We start from the raw sequence: 17,275 nt of genomic DNA, 5'->3' as shown, positions 1-17,275 counted from the left end.
ACTATCATTTGCGAGTCGTACTGGGGAAGGTTTGTCAGGATTTCGAAGTGCTTTTAGCTGTTTGATGGCATTGAAGTACGATCTTTAATCCGGGCGTAATGTGTCCACTGCCTCCGCTTTGTGCTGCCAATATATGTCACCTTCGTTTCTGAGTAATGCTCGGATACGGTGAAGGATCTTATTTCTACTTTGTGTTAGTTCTTTCCGCTTGTTTGGATATTTTTCCGTATGTATCCGGCTGTGGATTTCTTTTTGTTGAGTTGATAGCTCCATAACAGCAGGGCTCGTACTTCTAGCAATCCTCTTCTGTGGTTTCTTTCTTCCAAATTCCTTTTCCTCTGCTGCATGGGTAGATGACACAAATCTCTCCCAGGTTTGGTCTAGCGTAGAAAAAACCTTCAGGCGGGGTGTTTATGTCCGGCAACATGCTTGCTATGGCATTTTAGAAACTTTCAGCAGAGTCTTGCGTGGGTTCGTTGTACTTGATGAAACAGCGGTCGTTGGTTGCTTTATACGTTGTACACCGACAGAATGTTAGTCGAAAATCTGCAATAACCGGATGGTGATCGGATCTTGTTGTGAATCCACTGTATGATCTGGCATTCACAACGTGCACTGTGTTTGATCTTCGCATTATCACAAAATCAATCATGTTTCGAACAGGTTGGCCATCCCTGTGTACGAGCCCATCCGAGAACCATGTCGAACGATGCTGCAGACGATGTTTGAACATGGTGTTGCATAAAATCAGATTTTGCTCTTCACACAGCTCCATCAGTCTCTCACCGTTCGCGTTGCTTGATACGTGCTTGGAGAAACCTCCCACTGCGCCTTCTGAAGCAGGTCGGGCGCTCCCTTCTTTTGCATTCAGGTCTCCCAATATCATAAAATCATCTCTTCTACTGACCTCCTGGGCAATACCTCGCAGTGCGAAGTAGAAGTCATCTGTTTCCTGAGGATGTGATGTCGAGCGTTGCAGCGTTGGAGCGTAGCAGCAGACCACCGTGAGGAAGTTGCTGACAGGTCGAGGTCCATTTCGGAGACGAACTGATGTCATCCGTTTGGAGATAAATTTGTACGACTCCACATTATTTATTAGTTTCTTGTTGATGAGGCCAACTCCAGCTCTGGCCAACGAGCCACCCGAACGATACAGAACATGTCCGGTGTCGTACGTGTCTACACCAGCTCCGTTCAGCCAGGTCTACTTCAGTCCGAGGATGTCAAGCCTGTATTGTTCGAAATCTTGTATTATTGTAATTTTCTTGATGTTGCTTATCAAGGAACGAGCGTTGAACGTTCCTGCTCTGAGGTACGAGTCATTCTTACTGCGCTCCGTAAATATAGTTGCCTTCGGCTTATTCAAGCACCTCATCTAGTAGCAACTCATCTGTCTGGAAACATTCAGGGGTCGCACTTGTGTACTTTGACATCGCAGCCATTTTGAATTCATCACGCACGCAGCACGTGCGCGGCAGGGTCGTGCAGCCAATCGGAGTTACGGAAAATTCAAAATATTGGAATATTTGGACGATTTGTAAAGGGTTCCTTGGCAGCTATTTATCTAGGTACGGCGTCGAAAATCGCAGGGCTGCTCTGACGGACAAGTACGCGGACATCTATCGAAAGAAATTTTGAAATCGGTCAAGTAGAGCGAAAATACGGTAATACGGTCCATTTCTACCTGTTTCACCATACTTCACCGTATCTTGACAATAAATCGCTGCTCTTTATCACAAATTTGATTCGATAGACCTCAAGAGGAGATCGCAATGAAAATTTTGAGCCCTCAACCATCAGAATCGGACCAGAAATGGCTGCCAAGGAACATTTTGAAGATCAGACTAACACACTTACGGCACTGAAGAAGTGCAAGTGTCGCTCAGTTTGAGCTGGGCGGCAGGGTGTCACTGTCAGTCACAGTGTTACTAGTGGTAGTGCTAGTGCTAGCAGGGAATCACTGGACGGCGTGGATATGGCAGGGAAAGATCTCGCTGCAGCAATACTCTGCACTGCCGCACGCGTTCCAGGGTTGTTCTGCACGGCATGTGTGCGCCCTTCCTTCTCCAGCACGTTGATGCGCTGCTGGTAGTCTTGCCTCCTGCGATGGCGCTGCAGGATTCCCTGGTAGGTTTCCGCAGCAGTAAATGATCTCGCCTGCGACGTACCGGCTTGGAGTGCTTGGAGCTGCTTTCGTGCTGCGCTGAGACGTTCGGCAGTATGAGGCGTATTCGCCCATGGCAGCGCCGATCTCATGTGCCGTGGCATCTACAAAACCCAGGTGTGGAATTGAAGAAAAGATCATTTGATTGTGCCTATTATTTTTGAAGGCAATCATGGACACGTAAGTGTGGAGAGTTGGCAATCAAATATTGCAGAATAAGTGCAATGCTCATCATGTCACATAAACATTTGGAACTATTCTGATTCAGTGGTGATAGTGGCTTACCTGTGATCTTCTTTCGCTTTCCTGCTGATGTTGACCGTGACTGCTTGCTGTAAAGAATGTTCTCGATGAACAGGTGGGTAGCTTGCTTGCTCTGCTCAGAGTCAGACGCCGTTAAGTGGATGTTAGCCAGGTTGAACTGACGCTCTGCCATTACGTTGTTCACGGGTAACGCAAATATGTGCTTACGAAACCACGTCCACGTACACGGCTCTTTCTCGGCGTCGATGGTGCTGGGTCATGCCTTCTTCGCTAGGTCTGTGATCTCCGCTGCCATGCCATCTGGCATAGGCCATTTCGCCATCCAGTCCGTCATGCCCGACACATCGGCAGACACCAGCGCAAGCACCTCAAACTCTCGAAACCAATAGCATGAAGAGTCTTGGAGGAGATGCTTTTGTCTGTCGAGCAATCCGTTCAGGTGGCACACAGCAGCAAGAGTGAACGGACACTTTAACGAAGTTGCTACTGAAAGTAACTCTCTGTACAACGTGTTCCGGTCAATGCTGTCTGGCAACCATGGCAGTCCATCAGTATTACTGTCCACTGGCAGACCCCTCACCCTGAGCCACACTCTCCAGAAAAAAGGTCGATAGCTGGAGTTGGCGCCCATGGCAAACAGTAGCGGAAACTTGAACCACCGGGCTCCATGCTTTTCCAAGCTGCCAATGATGGCCAAAATCAAAGGCTTCAGGACGTGTTGCCGGTAGTGTTGACTTCGGTCAGGCAACAGATCTGCCAGACTAGCGGCAGTCAGTGGCATGGCAAAGTCAGGGTCAATGTTCATGACCTTTGCCATGTGCAGATCATGGAGAACTTGAGCTGGCCACTTCCTCGCAAGGTAGCCGCTAGAGAAGCCGAGGTCAGTGTCTGGCAGCTGGTTTGCCCGCAACGCTGGAATAATCAGCCTGTCAAGCACTTCCAGCAATGTAGTGCGTTCGGCTTTCAGGACTGGGCTCGCCGACATCTGTATGATTTCCTCCCATATGCCATAATGAACGTCGCTCTTTGGCAGGAACTCCAGAATGTGTTTTCCCAGCTTCAAGCACGCATCCCCGTATTTTGTGCACCATTGCAAGTTCTCATGGATGTACGTCCAGCGTGTCTCCATGAATTGTTGAGGTAAGGGTGGTGATTTATTGAGAATATTTTTGGACACGTACAATGCCTTGTAATCTGAAGGTTTCTGGTGATGCACATATCCGATTTTGTATTGAAGCTGGAACAAATTGAAGCTTGTCATCTGACCTCGCTGGCCAAAAGCCTTCGCCATTCCGTTTCTTAATGCAATGTTTATGATGTGCGGGTAGCAGCCTATGAACACTGTGCGAGCTTTGAATAAGTTGCCCAGCTCCACAGCATGCCCTTTCTTGGCTCCGGACTGTGTCGAAGCATTGTCTCCCACGACGCCGACGACTGTTTTAACCCCATATACGTTGCTCAGGACATTGTATTCGGCGTGCGCTTGATCCTCGCCCCTCCCACTAGCCACAATGGTGTCTGCCAGCAAGTAGCCAACAGGGCATGCATGTTTAACAGACCAGGTGACCACCATATGACGGTCCTCACCTCGTTTATTTGAGTCGTCTGCGAAGATGGCTATGTCATGTTCAGTGGTGGACAGGCTTTCCTTGAGGATGGCCTTGTCCACTTTTGCTAGCAGCAAATTGCACTTTCGAATCGTTGACGGCGCAACAGTGGTGTGTAGATGTTTGCAAGGGCCTTGGCCTGTGAGTAAGTGGTGGCTCAGGTGAAGGGCTAGGTCTGCTTTTTCATTGGACAGTAGACACGCAATTTTCAAGAATCTAACTTGAGCCATGAAGCGAGGGCAGTGTGCTCTGGTGCCGGAAGACGTAGCAGGAATGATACTTGGGGCATTGCAGTGGATTTTGTTGCTGACTGTCTGTTTTTTGTTTTCTTTTTTTTTGTATTGTTTGTGAAATGCTCAGACATTTTATTTCCAGGCATTGCTGCTCGATCTTCATTTCTTGCATCTCGCACTTCTTCTCCATAGCTGCGAGCCGTTTCTCTAAGGAAATGGTCTCCTCGCTGCTGGCGACCGTTGTCTCTGTGGCTGCCGACGATCTGGCGTCCTCTATTGGGCCATCTACGGGCATGTATTTTGTCGACTCACCCACAGTTGCTACTACACTTCTGGCAACTGAGCTGGCAGGACTGGAGACTGAGCAAGCAGGATGCGAGACTGGGCTGGCAGGACATGAGACTGATCTTGCAGGACTGGAGACTGAGCAAGCAAGACGCGAGACTGTGCTGGCAGGACATGAGACTGAGCTTGCAGGACTGGAGACTGAGCAAGCAGGACACGAGACTGGGCTGGCAGGACATGAGACTGAACAAGCAGGACTGGACACTTCTTGACTGTCCTGCACTGGCAGTAGAAACTCTTCAGGTGTTCTCTGCGGAGAGATGTCAAAAAGGGGATATAAAATCTTATAAGATTTGCTTGAAAAAGTATCAGAACTGTTGTTACTTTGAAACGGACTCTGGAATTCACCATAAGATGTTATTGAATTAATATTTGAGAGTACACACAATTCCTTTCCTGTTTTGTTTAAATCGATGATTCAGTGCCAAGGACAAGATAACTCGTCCTACAGACCCCCACGCTATTGGCCAAGGACGAGATATCTCGTCCTCGTAGTGCGCACGTTATATTGCAGTGCATAGTACGTTCATCCCATCCAAGAGCCTCAAGCAGCACAGTACCGACCCAGTGTGGTGGACACCAGAGTGCACCGAAGCCACCAAGAGGAAGCGAAATGCATGGAAGTGACTCCGTCTGCATCCAGCAGATGCACAACTCCAACTAGCTTATACCCAAGCCACAGCCACTGCCTCAGCATGCCATCAGAGAGCTGAAGATACCCATACAGCAGCCATCCGTTGAAGGCTCGCAGAAGGTGGTTTATCCAGTCGTGAATGGTGGTCCACTGTCAAGCGTGCCGGTGGGTGTGGGCGTAGCCATGATATCCCTACCCTCAAGGAGGAAAACGGCGAGGAGCTAACCACCAGTAAGGACAAAGCAGAGAGATTTTCCCGCTACTTTTCAGCAAAATGCAGCCTTGGTGATGAACTTGATGCCAGCAATCTCCCGTATGTACGCCCGCGATCTGATGCTTGTCTGAGTACCATCCACTTTAGGCCACGAACGGTATGCCGTGAACTGAGGAGGATTGTCCCGTCCAAAGCCACTGGCTCGGATGGTGTACCAAAACGAGTGTTGAAGCAGTGCTGTGAGGAATTGTGCAGGCCTGTGGCCCAGTTCTTCAGCAAAGCATTCCGCCAAGGCCGGCAACCATCACTGTGGAAGCTTGCCTCAGTTGTACCTGTGCACAAGAAGGATTCGAAGTCCGCCACAAAGAACTACCGACCCATATCCCTGCTGCCAATACTGTCAAAGGTCATGGAAGCTATCATCAATCGTAGCTTTATGGGATTCCTTGAGCACCAGCACATGCTCACTACTAACCAGTACGGCTTCCGCTCTGGCCTGGGAACGCAGGACCTCCTTACCCTACTACACCATCATTGGAGTACCGTGGCTGCAGGGGGCGGAGCTGTGCGGGTTGTTGCTGTGGATATTGCTGGAGCGTTCGTTCGAGTCTCCCACCCAGGTGTGATCCACAAAGCCCAGCAGTACGGTGTATCCGGCATGCTCCTTGCATGGTTGGGGGACTACCTGCTGGACAAGCTTCTTGGGGTAACCTTGGACAGCCAACTTTCCCACCGCAACCACCTCCGTACCATCGCTATCAGAGCACGCAAGCGTCTCGGGCTCCTGCGGAAGGCCTCGCCGCTCCTGGATTCTCGCAGCCGAGCTACAGTGTACCGTGGGTTTGTACGCCCAGTAATGGAGTACTGCCCATTGGTCTGGATGGGCGCAGCAGATTGTCACTTGCAGCGACTTGACCAGACGCAGCGCTCAGCCCTCCACTTGATTGGCCCCGGCGCAATGCTGCAAAGCCTGTCTATCCGGCGCATGGTAGCTACGTGTACCTACATTTACAAGCTACTGTGCTCCAATCCTACCAGCCCACTTCGTCAGCTCTTGCCTCCTTCTCAAGCCGCCCGACCAGCCCATGTTCGACCCTCTCGTCTCTCTCTCTCTCTCTCTCTCTCTCTCTCTCTCTCTCTCGTCCGTCTCGACATGCATAACTCCCAGCTTGAGACAGGGCTACCTGTCAATAGCCGGGAGAGTTGCCGTAGAGCTTTCCCCGCCTGTGCTGTCCCTGTATGGAATGCCCTGCCACCCGCCGTCCTCAGCCAGCCACCTGACCGAAAACGGCTGCGAAGTTTCAAAGTGTCTGTCTTCCGGCACCTCCGTGCCCAGCAATGGCACTGGGCCACTGACACTTTGTAAGATGTATGCACATCTGCCCACACACTGCTGCATATTGCCTTACGCCTCGTGCCCTGCTTACTCTTTTCTCTGGATCTTAATGTGCACCCCTTACGCATTATATAATTATACTTTATTTTGTTCACTCCCCCTCTCTTGCCCCCAACCCTCCCCGCTCTATCTCTCTCTCTCTCTCTCTCTCTCTCTCTCTCTCTCTCTCTCTCTCTCTCTCTCTCTCTCTCTCTCTCCCTCTCTCTCATTTTTTAATACTATATTTAGTTCTCTTATTTAGTTCTCTTGCTCCCCAACCCTCCCCGCTCTCTCTCTTTCTCTCTCTTTCTCTCTCTCGCTCCTCTCTCTCCTCTCTCTCTCCTCTCTCTCTCCTCTCTCTCTCTCCTCTCTCTCTCTCCTCTCTCACTCTCTCCTCTCAACACCGTAGTGGATCCGTACTGTAGTTTGTGCCGTGCCTGGGCCTGTACTTTGCGCCATCTGCTTGGCGCTTGTCGCGTAGCGCTGGACCAGGGACGTTACACCTGGAGGCACGACATCGTACTCGGGGTCATCGTCAGGAACATGCGTGAGGAGATTCGAATCCGCACTGCTGCAAACACCGTACATACCGAAGATTCAAATGAGCTTGACTTCATCTCGTTTTGCAAGGCGGGAGAGAAGCCAGTTCGCGTTCAGCCCAGACGGAAGTTGGTTACGACTGATCTCCTGTCAGCGGCCTCAGACTGGAAACTTCTTGTCGACTCAGTTAGTGCAAAGATTTCTTTCCCTAGCTGTGCTGCACTGACCACCCTAAGACCAGATATAGTTCTGTACTCTATGAGTCGTAGGATTGTATTCTGGATGGAGTTGACAGATTCAGTGTCAGTAACTCGCGGAAGGACAGGCGGTATGCGGATCTGGCCGATCAATGCCGAGAAAACGGGTGGCAGGTCGTTTCTTTTTCGGTTGAGGTAGGTGTGCGTGGTTTCATCCCGGACTCTCTTCGGAGGGCTCTGAAAGCGCTTGGGTTTTCTAATCAAAGAATAAAATATATTTGTAATTTGTGCAGTAAGACGTCTCTGCGAAGCAGCTACATCATCTGGTTGCGACGTCAACAAAAACACTGGTCGGAAGATCCACTTTTCTGAGGTACTGTATGTGGGGCTCCGTTTATTGAGATGCGTTGAAATATATTCTTTATCTTATTATTTCTTTTCTATAATTTCCCCATATGAGTTCCTATCAGTTGCTGTGAACACCTTGAGTGGAGAGCGCTTGCTCGAGCGTTGAACCGGGTTCTTAATCCACTATACCCAGTTCGCAAGGCTGGGCGGGGTTGTGAGCAGGCTTTCATTCCATCTTTTCTTATTATTTCTTATTATTTCTGCTTTTCATCTCATTACACAATTCTGCGCACTCTTTCTCCATCTGCGCATAAAATCTAGACTGACAACCTGCTTGTTAAATCATGCACCTGCTTTCAGGCATAAAAACCCTGTTGGAGAGGTCTCAGTCCTCATTTGTTAGACTAACCTGTCTTTATAAAATGTAACTTACTCTCTCTCTCTATCTATCTCTCTCTCTCTCTATCTCTATCTCTATCTCTCTCTCTCTCTCTCTCTCTCTCTCTCTCTCTCTCTCTCTTCTCTCTCTCTCTCTCTCTCTCTCTCTCTCTCTCTCTCTCTCTCTCTCTCTCTCTCTCTCTCTCTCTCTCTCTCTCTCTCTCTCTCTCTATCTGTCAGTCTCTCTCTCTCTCTCTCTCTCTCTCTCTCTCTCTCTCTCTCTCTCTCTCTCGCTCCCTCTCTCTCTCTCTCTCTCTCTCTCTCTCTCTCTCTCTCTCTCTCTCTCTCTCTCTCTCTCTCTCTCTCTCTCTCTCTCTCTCTCTCTCTCTCTCTCTCTCTCTCTGTCTCGCTCCCTCTCTCTCTCTCTCTCTCTCTCTCTCTCTCTCTCTCCCCCTCTATCTCTCTCTTTATCTCTCTCTCTCTTTCTCTCTCTCTCTCTCTCTGTCTCTCTCTCTCTTTCTCTCTCCTCTCTCTCTCTCTCTCTCTCTCTCTCTCTCTCTCTCTCTCTCTCTCTCTCTCTCTCTCTCTCTCTCTCTCTCTCTCTCTCTCTCTCTCTCTCTCTCTCTCTCTCTCTCTCTCTCTCTCTCTCTCTCTCTCTCTCTCTCTCAGCAGTTATGCCTAGTGTTGAAACGATCTCACCGGATACTCGTTAGCTCGCTCGCCAGAAACTCGGCTCGTTTGTGCGGCCAGCTCGTTTGCACTAACGAACACCGTACACCGTACTCCGTACACGAGTCGTAAAATATTTTACGACTCCCTGGTCGATGGAGAATCCAGTCCCGCTCAAAGTGAAAATCACTCGCAGTTACAGTATGCCTGCACGACACTTGAGTTGTTTGTGTTGTCGTTGCAGCTTTGGTGGACTCCACTGATGTCTTGTTCCGCATCTGCTGACCTGTCGCAGGATATGCTTCGGTCACCTCTCCATTCAGCGCGAGTGAAAGTAAAATAGTTACGCTCAGTCGTTTGGAAGTTTTCTCCCGCGATGCAGCGAAGACCAGGACTACTTGCAATCTTTGCAAAATGGTCTATTCTTACAAAGGCTACTCGACGACGGCGCTGAAAAGACACCTCGACACCAAACAGCAGTCCGAAGTGAAGCAGCAGCAACCCCAAATGCCGGCGGTGATAATTTGAACCAGCTGAAAAAATCGAACTTAGAAAAAAAATTATTCAAAAAATCATATTTGCCACATCAATGAAACTCGTTAGCTCGCTCGATAGCTTGCTCGTTAGTGGAACTGATCGCTCGTTTGTTATAGATACGCTCGTTTCAACGCTAGAAGTGATGATGGGGCATAAGTTATGCCCCATCATCACTTCTGCGTCTCGGTGCAGCGCCTGCTCATTACTTGTCAGTTTGTCCTAGTCTCCGTACCATTGTCTTTCCTTATTCTTTTCGAGCTGGTTATGTGAACATAGTAAAAAAAAGAAAAATAAGCACTGAAGACCAGAAAAACTACAGTGCAAAATCTTATGACATTGAACATCAAGTCAACATCGTAACAACGTGGGAACAAATTCTCTTGGCTTAGAAGGTGGTCTCAAACCTTGTTTTGTAAGGCTGGGGCTTCAGAACATCATATCCTTTTTGATGAACACAAAGGCAATAAAACAATACCACAATGTACAAAAGAGAGTACCACAATGTACTATTTCAGGCCCCAGCTCGCAGGTGTGCACTATGCTCTGAATATGAAAATTAGGGGTGAAAAGATTGCCAAAATTGGGGACTCGAGTACTCTTTGGAAAACGAGGCAAAGCCAATGCAATTGGCAACAACTGGCTCATGTTGAGCTGCAACTAGCGAATCAAATGACCAGTTAGGAGCGATAGAGCTAAATGTTTCCTAGTATCATTAGCAAGAGGATAAGATGGGAGGGATGGAGGGTGAAAATTTGATGCTGGCACAAGCTAAAAGTCACCGCTCATAATTATTAGACTTTGAAGTGAAGCCAACGGCAGGAGAGAAAGAGAAAGTTCAAAGGAAGCAGTGGTGCGTCGTCAGGGTGAGCGCGCCCAAATCCATGTGCTGGAAGTGTGAGTGCAGTGAGCAAAAGTTCAAAGGAAGAAGTTGTGCGACATCAGGCTAAGCGCGCCCAAATCTATGCGCTGGCAGTGTGAGTGCAGTGCGCAAAGCACTGATGCAGCGATGCGCGGCAAAAGAAAACCTGGCAGAGTTATCGTCGGATGCTAGCACACACTAACTACATTTCTGTGACAATATAAAAGAATAATGGCGAACGGAAAATGGTTGCTATATTAGTACCGTCATTGTTTGTTTGAACAGGGGCGAGGTGACAACAGTTTTAGGGTGGCAATAAACAACCTGCTAAAGAGTCATGTTACCAAGGTTACATTGAGATGTCATGAATAAATTCTAGAGAAAGTGGTGATGGTCAAAGAAATAACTATGATGTAAATGTGAGGAAGAACAATAATAGGAACAATAACACAAATAAAAATGCATCAAACTAGGTTTGATGAATCCTCGTAAAACTGACCTATTTGGTACGCCTCCTTCAAGACATCTATATAACATAGGCTGGAAGGCTAGTGTCCCTGACTCTACCCACATAATTTCTACTTTCTGCACTTTTCTCATCTGTCTATGCAGGTACCTGGGCAATAATAAACTTGTAAGGCTTCCTGCGAATGTATTTCGCCACCTTACAAATCTTGACACGCTGTAAGTTGAACTATGAAGCTCAGACTTGGAGTTTAGTCAAAGCACATCCCTTGAACTAATTCACCGCTCCTTGCGTTGTCGTAGTGTATGAAGATTCCATGGTTCTCCTTGTGTCCTTGGGCATGCAAATCAGAATGAACGTAACCATCACGCCTACCGCGACGCAATGCCCAGTCCGATTCTCTCGATCAATGGTGATGCATGTTTGATGTATCTTCAGTGAGTTCACCCTGTCAGGGTGTATCAAATTTGTTTCTTTGAATTGATGCTTGCTGATTCTTGCTCGATTTCTTTGCGATTTTCTTGTTCTTTTCTTGTCTGCATATTCGTCCTCCTTTTCTGTTCTTTTTTCTATTACAATATTCTACGTGGAGACAATTTTTTTAATATTGCAATAAGGAAGACGAGCTGAAGTGACTGAAGTTGAAGACACCACTACAGCTAGGGTTTATCGGGTGTTAGCGGCAGTCGTGAGTTCCCTTTGGAAACGGACACGATAATCACTTTTTTACTTTACTACAGCTATAGTACTTATGGTTGATAAATATGGTGGTAAAGACACACCTGGCAATATGGCGGTAAACACACGCCTGTCCACACACGCTCTCTAGGCTGCAAAGTGGTAGTGAGAAGGAGAGCTCTGTGCCAGAACTTTGCAGCCTAGAGATCGTGTGTGGGCTGGCGTGTGTTTACCACCATATTGCCAAGTGTGTCCTTACCACCATATTTATCAACCATGAGCTGAAGTGACATTTGGATTAATAATTTAAAAAACTATGGAAAAAAGATGATTCGAACAAGTTTTCGTACAACACTCTTCAGGAATCAATGTGTACTAAAGAACAATTAAGAACAAAGGAAATAATGTAGCAATCAAGTTAGAGTAGCAAGGTACAGTGACCAAGTTGGTTGCTCCAACGAGGAGCACACATTTCTTGCCGAACTTGACACTTGACTGACTCACGACTGCCATCCGGAGCACGCTAGGAGCACGTCGCACCTTCCGCTCGGCAAACCTGAAAGAAAACACCACTCCCTGCTCAATACACTGTGTCTTCTAAGTCCGTATTGTTGTCCCTCACACGGACGTGCGACTAGTTGTTGGAGGTGACAGCGTTGTAAATAGCTATACTGGCTCTCAACGTCTGTTTAGCACAACTCCATGAGCGATGACTCACGCTGCTACCTGGGGCTTCACGAGGCGTTTGTCGCGCTGGAAACAAAGCGTCTCTGTAAGTTTGTATCCCTGGTGATGGTTTGGCCTGGAGAGCAGTATCTAAGTGGTGCTTTTCAGGCACAATCTTCCTCAGCCCACTCAAGCTGAACTCATGAGGGGTGAATTCCCCAAAACACTGTTTATAGAGCAGGGAGTGCTGCTTTCTTTCAGGTTTGCTGAGCGGAAGGTGCGACGTGCACCTCGTGTGCTCCGGATGGCAGTCGTGAGTCAGTCCAGTGTCAAGTTCGGCAAGAAGCGTGTGCTCCTCGTTGGAGCAACCAACTTCATGACCAATACCCCGCCGAAGTCGCAATTTCTAAGGTATAGTGACAGCACTAAAATATCAAAGTGTGATACTTCTAACAGAGGTGTGCACAAAACAAGGTATGATAATCATAACTGTAAGGGTAGCATGTGTGTATCAATCTGGAGGGATAGAAACATCAGAATCGGCTCAAAATTACGTCTACTCAATGCTATTGTGTTATCCATACTCCCTTATGCTTGGCAGTCTTGGACCTTAACTGCTGAAAATGTGAAAAAGATCGAGGCTTACAAAATGAGAAGCTATGGACGCCTTCTCAGGATTCCGTTCACTGATCACTGGACGAATGTGTCTGTTAGAGAGGAAATAAATAGTATTCACAAAGAAGTCCCACTCATTGTGTTGCGCAACGGGTCTAGAGTGAAAGACTTTTCATGGCTTATTTATGTTGTTCTTTAGTTTTATTGTGTAGTGGTTTAGTCTTGACTTTGTTGCATTGTTTTGGTTGCGTGTGCAGTCTTCTGTACATGTATACACCATGCAACGCTTACGTCGTCGTCGCGCGTGCAACATTATGTCGTGCGCATGCTCATTATATACTGCCGCAACGTTTGTCCTTTTCTTCAGTTATCAGTTTTGCCTTGTCGTGTCCAGTCTTCTCGTCTGTCCGTCTTCGTCTTGTCAAGATATTATGTAGAACTTTTAGTTCAGTTGCGCTGTTGTGTGTGGCGAGTCGGATGGGCGGGGAGGCTGGGCCCCTGACGCCTGGAGAAGATGTGCTGGTGCACGAAACATTGTATCTGTTCGTAAAAGGAAATTGAATTTGTTTTGTCTATTGTTCGTTCCTGCTGTTTGTCATTGACTGTTCTTCAGGGTTGTGTTGCTGTAGGTCGTGGCCAAGGCAGGCGCAGAATGTCATTGCTTGATGATGTTATTTCATGGACTGCACTTGACGTGCAGTCCCTGCTCACTGCTGCACGCGATCGATTTTTATGGCGCTTGCTAGTTCACACTTGCTCTGTGACGCCCCGACGGCCTTAGGGCTATGTGCTTGTGATGATGATGCTGATGATGATGATGATGCTGATGATGATGATGATGCTGATGATGATGATGAGGTGTGTACCAGCAACAAAAGAATGTGAGAATGGGTAATAATAAAAAGGTGACAAAAAACACGTTTAGGCACAAATGGCAACAACTTGGTAACAAAGAGGGCGACGACTGATAGGAAGGCAGTGGCATCTACGTTGAGCTAGGTGCTGGTTGGACTTTTGGATACTCTGGTTGGAGGAAGAAGCTTGCTTGGCTGCTGAGTTGCTTGGTTGCTGTTTGGTCTGGAGCTGGTTGGGGCTGCTGTTATATCTTCAGTTTGGCTGAGTTGGCAGTGTCCTGCCATTGGATGAAGTCCTGGTCCAGGTCTGGTCTAATCCTTAGCTCTGGGGCTGGGTTTTGCATTGCGTTTAACTGGATTACCTACATCGCTGCATCACGCGCGGAGTGGAGTGCTCGCGCCTCTGCTAACACTGCTGGCTTGTCTTTACGACGCTATTTTCGAGACTCGCTGCGGCCGTGTCTGCGGTAATCTGGTGCAGGATGAGCCTGGGTGACGTTGTAGACTTAGCCATTCTCACTTTCGAGGAACTGCGAGGTTTAGCTCGGTGGCAAAGCATTGATGGCCTGGACAGTATGGCTCGCGCGGAGGTGGTCGGGAAACTTCGCGAGGCTGATGTGGGTGTGTTACACTCATCAGCTGCTGGGGTTGTTGAGCGTTTGAATGAGATGATGCGAATTGTCGCTAGCATCAGTGACGAGTTAGCAGCACTGAGAGATGACCGGGGGCGGGAGATAAAGGCTACAGAGGAGAAGGGAATCCCCTTGCGAGAGGTTGAAGCGATTGTGAAGCGGGAGCTGGCACCTCTCTCTGACAGAGTAGGCGACTTGGAGAGGGCCAGTGGCGGGAAACAGCACAAGCATGCCCGGCCGCAGATGACTGCTTCCCTGGCGAGCTATTCGAAGATTGAAAGAGCACAAAGAGACCTACATGCTACATCCCGAGGTGAAGGATCAGTGCTTGAAGACGTTCCCAGGAATGAACCCAAGGAGTTGTATTCACAGGCCATATCTAGAGATACTGCCCCTATTGGTCTTCCAATGGACATATCGGTTGATCAGGCGCCCTTCGAGGATGTCATGTCCAGGAAGGAGCGTCAACGCTTCAAGAGGCGGCTAGCATCAGAACCTTCCGGGACGGAGGAGGCTACAAATCCTGCGGAACGGCAGAGTGGCAGTCGCAAAGCGCAGACAAATCCCATCCGCCACCACGAGTCTTCACGTTATATCCGGGAACGTACGTCCGATAGCAACCTGACCCCTTCGTTAGACACCGTCCCCAGAGGCCCGCGGAAAGTTCTCTACCTGGGGCAAATCCCATATGGTTGCCAGGCAAAGTCCATCGCTGAATGGTGCAAAGATCGGGACGTGCAGATAGTGCAATGTATTATATACTCTTCTGAATACTTCAGAACGGCTTCCGCAAGAATAACAGTTGACGCTCAGGACGTGAACAAAGTTAGTGAAAAGTTTTCTGGCCTGAAACAGTTACCTACACTCTTCGTGACTGGCGCTTCAGGTCCGACCAGGCAGAGGCGCAATGAACACCTCGAAACTGAATGCGCAGGCTCCAACTTTCTTTCCGGGTAGATTGTGCCATCCGAAAGCACCATTCAGAGACAGGGGAGGACTGAGTGGTGGCGGTAAGCTGAAAGTTCTACTGATAAACATCAGGAGCCTTCGAAACTAGATCAATGACCTGGCACCATGGCCAGCAATCGAGGACATCTGAGAGTTGTAATTTTTGTACTCCTCCGAGGTGTGATTTTTGGCGTGCTGGGCCAAGCACAAGGGAGCCATCTGCAAAAAACTGCAGAAAATGGTTGTTGTTTGATCCTTTGGTGTAATCTTTGTTTCTAGTCGAAGCTAGTTGCTGTTTGGAGCAGAAACGCTGAAATTGACTATTTCCTGCATGTACTCATACATGTACTCATGTACTCAGGCATGCAGTCTCACTCGTATTTTAGCTCTTTTTCTGGAATGAATGCTGCTCTGCGCCCCTTGGTGAACCTTTCCTGAGCTCGTGGAGCAGCTGAAAAGGACCACTGGTATGTCTGGTTCCTGGTTTGAAAGTGGAGAGTCGACTTTTGTGCCTTGAAAAAGGAGTAGAGAGGGTTACAGGTACGTCTGTGGCTTATTTTTGAGTGTTCCTCGTACATTTTTGATCGTGATAGAAATTCTCAGACCAAAGTCAGCACGATGATGGCCGTACAGTTTTCTTGTGGATTTTTTAGTTGTTTCATCTCGTATCTATGTCAGTATCGTGATGGTGAAGTAGAGAGGGTGATTTTCTTCCTCTAGGCTTCGTTCGCCCGACTTTGCAACGTCCTCGTTGAAAAGTGATCCTGAAAAAAAGGTTGATTCGCAAAATTATGTTGATTTTCAATGTACGTGGTGACATGCGATTGCTGGCTATGCAACTCACCCGCCAACATTGTCCTGATGTTGTCTGTGTGAACGAGACATGGCTGGATAGTACGATTACTGATGGAGAAATCACTTTGGCAGGGCACAACATTTTGCGTGCTGATCGAGAGGATCAAGTTGGTGGAGGTGTCTGCTTATATTCCCGAACATCCTTGCCTCTCAAGCCGAGATGCGATATAGCTGCTGCTGGGGTTGAGAGTTGTTGGGGAGAGATCCCCTGCACTGGTGGGAGTTGCTTGATAGGCACAATCTATCGTCCTCCCTCGGAACCTATTGGCTACTGGGATCGCCTTGATAGTCTTCTACACTCAGCTATCACTCCGGGCAGGAACGTTATACTGTGCGGTGACTTAAATGTGAATGTGGATCAATCAACGCCTCCAGATCACCAGCTCCACTTCCTGTCTGATCTTACGGCAAGCTACAGTCTCCACCAGGGCGTTCATCAGCGGACACGGTTTGCATCTAATTCCATAGCCACCACATTGGATCTGTTCTTCAATACGTTTGACCAGCACAATGTGGCAACGGTCTATCCCGTGGCTTTCAGCGACCATGCAGCAGTCATAAGTGAATTCTACCTTGACCCGACAAGGAGTCCCGAGACATCGACGGTGTGCCGGAACTACCGCAGGATAAATCATGAACGCTTCAAAGCTGACTTGATTCAGCAGAATTTTGCAGCATCGAAGGCAGCCCAACAGACATGTGGACGGAGTGGGATAATCGCTTCCTGCAGGTGCTTGACACTCATGCCCCTCTTAGATCTTGTAAGCAACACAAGCGACGATCGGTAGCGTGGATGAACAGCCAGCTCTTGCACCTTTTGAGTAAGTGCAACAGGCTTCATAGAAAGTGTCTGTCAGACAGATCTGAGCAAATGTACGCCACATTCAATGCGGCAAGAAGGGAGGCCACTACCTGTAACCGGAAGCTGAAAGAAGCGTACTACAGTACAAAATTTCAGCTTGCAACTTGTAATGCAAAACCAACCTGGCGAATCATGAACCAGTTGACGGGGAAACAAAGAAAATCGGCACAGCTTCAGTGCTCAGCTGAGGCAATTCGAAGTGCTTGTGCTGTTGTAGAGACGGTCTTCTGGGCCGTTTGATGGATCGTCGACATGAAGAAAGCACAGCAAGGCCTTGAAGAAGTGTCTGGTGAAGAAGGCTCTTCCCCACAGACCGTTATACAGGCTTGCTATGT

The sequence above is a fragment of the Sycon ciliatum genome, chromosome 2, assembly GCF_964019385.1.
Source record: "Sycon ciliatum chromosome 2, ocSycCili1.1, whole genome shotgun sequence".
NCBI classification, from domain to species: domain Eukaryota; kingdom Metazoa; phylum Porifera; class Calcarea; order Leucosolenida; family Sycettidae; genus Sycon; species Sycon ciliatum.
The sequence above is the reverse complement of the archived record's forward strand: the minus strand, read 5'-3'. Positions refer to the sequence as shown.